Here is a 4,290-nt window from a genome sequence, read left to right as displayed (position 1 = left end):
CACAATCCAAGTGCAATTAGTGCACGGGAAGGGCACGATTGGGATGAGTGTACGGCCAAGCCCGTGCCTAACTGTTTTACAATAAATGTATATTGAAATGAATATTCATGAGTGCCTTCACCAAACGGTTATAGGCCCTCATGAATAGTACAATAGGTGTCAACTCGAATATGGCACCACACAGTACAGAGTATCCAGTGTGATATGAATTGTAGTACCAACAAGGGCACAACTAGCGGGGCAGGAGCACTTTTACATCACAAAAATACTAGGAATGCTCGCAAATGCGCCCCTATACATCAAAAATGGGAGCAATACGTCTCAAGGGCCAAACCGGGACTAGTGGACACAAATCCCTATTTGGCAGCAAATATCCCCCTGACACAACCTACTATTGTGTCTTTTAGGAAACTGCAGACAAATCCTTCCTGCTGGAATGACCATCTAAGGCACACAGCTTCTAACCACTAGAGCTGTGCAGAAGGTAAACTGAAACTCAAGACTGTCTATACTCACCTTGTTTTAAAACAGAACGCAAAACTATAATAAATGAACAAATATATATCATACACTAACGGTGAATAAAAGTAATCATGACCTCTTCTTGGTTTTCTCTCTCCTCAGGCAGATGGGATGACAGCTTCTTCAATCTCTCTGATATCCTGATCCTATTGAGACAAGCTTGAATATACTGTCCTGAAGAAGATGACAAATGAGTATCATCGAAACCGGTCGACTATTTAAAACTTGGGATATCCCAAGAAACCAGCTGGGATACCACTAAGGAAGAGAATGTTATCTTTGGAGGAAGGACCCTCCTAAATTCTGCTGCTCTGTGGACTCCAACACTCGAACTAGAATAGAGTGGTCATAACCCAAGAAACCAGACCACCAAAAAAGACACTGGACACCTAATCCAGAACTGTTCAAATAACCAAGAGGAGCCCACAACAAATGATTGGCTTTTATTAACTTTTTAATCAGCAAGTGATCTATGACTTGGGGACCACACACTTCTTGTGAAGGTCAATAAAAGAATAATGGTTGCGTGACCCATAGAAACAGTTCCTCTTAGAAATGTGGCCCCAATGTCTTCTGAGACACTGACTAGCTATGACCATCACCAAGCAGCATGTGGTCAATAGCCAATTCACTACAGCATTAGGGACAGGATCTCTACCACCCGTATACCTACCCCCAAACAGACAGAAGACTCCACCATCCCACACCTAAGGACAGAAGCCTGCACTTGCTGCGCGGTCTACCCCAGAAGGAATAGCCACTGTGGCCACACATTAAATGGCATATAAAGAATGAAAAGCTTCCACACCAAATAGTGGACCCCACAAAGTGTTTTTGTGTGTGAAAACTATGTTCTAATTAACACTTCAGGGTGAACTACAAACTACAATCTTGCTCTCCCTGATTGTGATTTTGTAGGTTTAGTAATGGAACAGGAGTTGAAGGCTATTGCAATGCCGCTTTGTGTATGTTGTTTCAAATGACTTAATTGATGTAAAAAATAGCTTCCACAGCAGAGAAGCAGCTTTGTGTGGGACTTTCAAACCTTAAAACATCTGTAAATGAAAATCCACACAGTTTACATTCAGCAATGTCAATCCGAAATGTAGTAGCTGTTGCAAGTGAAAATCAACAATTTTCTCAAAATACACAGGAAGATAGTCAAGAATTTGTAATGACTTTCTTTGAGTTATTAGTGAAAGAAACTGATAATGTAGATAAGAATGTAGATAAGAATGTATGAATTAGTTACGAGTGGAATCACATGTGTCCAAAATGTAACAAAGGTTATTCTACTACAGATCTCTGTGAAAGATATATGTATCTCGAGGTGCCCGATCAGCAAAGTGTAACATTTTCTGATCTTGTAACTAAAGCATTCCATGACATGCAATCCAGTGACTGTTGTTGCAAGTTACAATCAACACTGCAAAATCTAGTTTTTAATAAGTATTCATTGATGGTGTTCCAGAGATACAATGTTGATGGTAGGAAAATTAACACGTCAATAATTAATTTTGTAAATAGTCAAGTTTCTGTTAGTAAGAAAACTTTTAGAACATGATTTTTAATGAGAGGGCATATAATGAATCTGGGCATTTCACAGCATGGGTGCGTACAAAAGTAGATTGGCTTGTTTGTAATGACTCTATAGTCACAAAGCTAGATTTCCAAAGGGCTTAAAGAATGCTTACTTAATGTTGTTAGAAGCAAAGTTTTAAAATATTTGTGTGATATTCTTTGTCAATATAAACATACAAAATGAAAATTTGAAATAGAAAAATAGGCTAATAAGTGTTTTATGTAAAATAGGATATGGATTGTCACGAGGATGTTTTCATAAAAACAGTTCTAAATAAATGTAGAGGCAAAATTGTGAAGATTATATAATTTAGAAGAGAAAATAGCATTTGGCTATCTTCTAGTTTTGGTTTATTGTGTAAACACTGTATAATAATAATAATTTTGCATGTATATAATGCTACAAAGGTATCTGAGCACTGCTTATTATTACCCATGGTGTGTGGTGCTCATTTATCAACCTCAGAAGGATGAAAGGTTGAGTTTGGCCCTGCCGGGATTTGAACCGGCATTAGCAGCATCTGCATTGATGTCAAAGCAAGTGCTCTACTCACTGTGCCACTTGACCGGCTACTCACTTTATTTTAATATGCACAAGGTTACATAAATGGTTCCATGTACATTATTTTGAGTGTGAGGGAATATGGAAACTGCTGACTGTTTACATATGAAACAAGTAAACAGTAGGTTTTAGATACAACAATGTATAGTGCTATTAAAATACAAAATCAAATTAACTTACTGAACAGGTTAGTTTGTTAAATGAAGAAATATGTTCTATGTGCAGTGTGGAGTTTCTAGAAAAATTGGATAATCTATTCAGTCATTAAATCATGTATGTTCTTTAATTTTGTACGGTAGGCTTAAGATTATTGTGATTAGTTTTTAAGGTGTGTAGGTGGCTAGAAAAAGGACACACATCAAATTATAAAAGAAGTTAAGAAATACAAATGTAGATATAATTTGTATAAGTTAGAATACATTATGGCGTAGTAAAAAAAGGTGAACACTCTGTAGCAGTATTAGCACTAAAAAAGTTTATATAATAATTTGTAGTTTTACAATTTTTGAAAATATGGCGTGTATAATATGAAATGTCACTATGAACTTCTTATGTGTGTAGATGGCCAAACAAAGGACACGCAGAGATTGTATAAGAAGTATGGAAATTACATTTGTTAGGTAATTAGTGTCATTTTTGCTAATTATTAATATCTCTATTCACAACAGTGTTTACCGACTACTTATTATTTATAATATGAGTATGACTGTAATTTAAAAAGATGAATACTCAAAATAATGTTACAATGTTGGCATGTCTTAATTTATTTCTTTGTAAAACTGAAGACATAGTTATGCTATATGTCTTGGTTTCCTGGTGAAGGTTGAATAAATTAATCTGCAGAATGTAGCATAAAGTCATGTTTGTATATTTTCGTAACATTTCTGCATTGTACTTAAATGCATTTATTAGTGTACGAACTATGGATGTTGTAGGCAATTCTTTTTCGAATTTGCTGGTGCAAAAAATAGTTTGTAATATCTTAACTGTTGAATATTTAAACTAGCAGAACAGAGGGTGTATTTCTCCAATGAGATTTTTATTTTTTTCCTCTGCAGAATGATTAATGAATGCAACTTGGTAATGGTTGTGTATTTGGAATCCAATCAGTATTCATTTAGTATAATTATGAGAAAAAAACACATAAATAATTTTGTATTTATTTTGTGTCACTACATGAAAACCCTGGTGGTGAAAGTGTCCGTTGTAAATGGCATTTAACATTAGTATGAATTATATTGGATTTTCTTTTACAGATCAAATATGAAAGAAAGAGCATTTATTAAGGTATTTGGTAAGAATTTTTATAAATATATATGTGTAATGCACATATGTGCACAAACAAATATTTTGTTTTTTAAAACATCTAGCCATGGCTACGGTATTAGTCAATGAATAGTGGCAGTGCTTTTACGCGGCCAAGGTGAATAGCGGATGGAGTTCTTTAACCCTGCATAAATGCCTCTATTAATCATGGCTACAGGCAAGAAATTGCAATTTTGAGTTCTGGAACTGCATAAAAGACATTGCAATAGATATTGCAATATACTTTTGCAGTCTGTGTTCAATTTTATCTATTTTTGTAACATAAAAGGTAGCCCTTAAAAGGTCAGTTTTGGGGGCTC

This window comes from Ambystoma mexicanum, chromosome 6p, assembly GCF_040938575.1.
Source record: "Ambystoma mexicanum isolate Mex_15411 chromosome 6p, UKY_AmexF1_1, whole genome shotgun sequence".
In the NCBI taxonomy this organism is placed as follows: domain Eukaryota; kingdom Metazoa; phylum Chordata; class Amphibia; order Caudata; family Ambystomatidae; genus Ambystoma; species Ambystoma mexicanum.
This window is presented reverse-complemented; position numbering follows the sequence as displayed.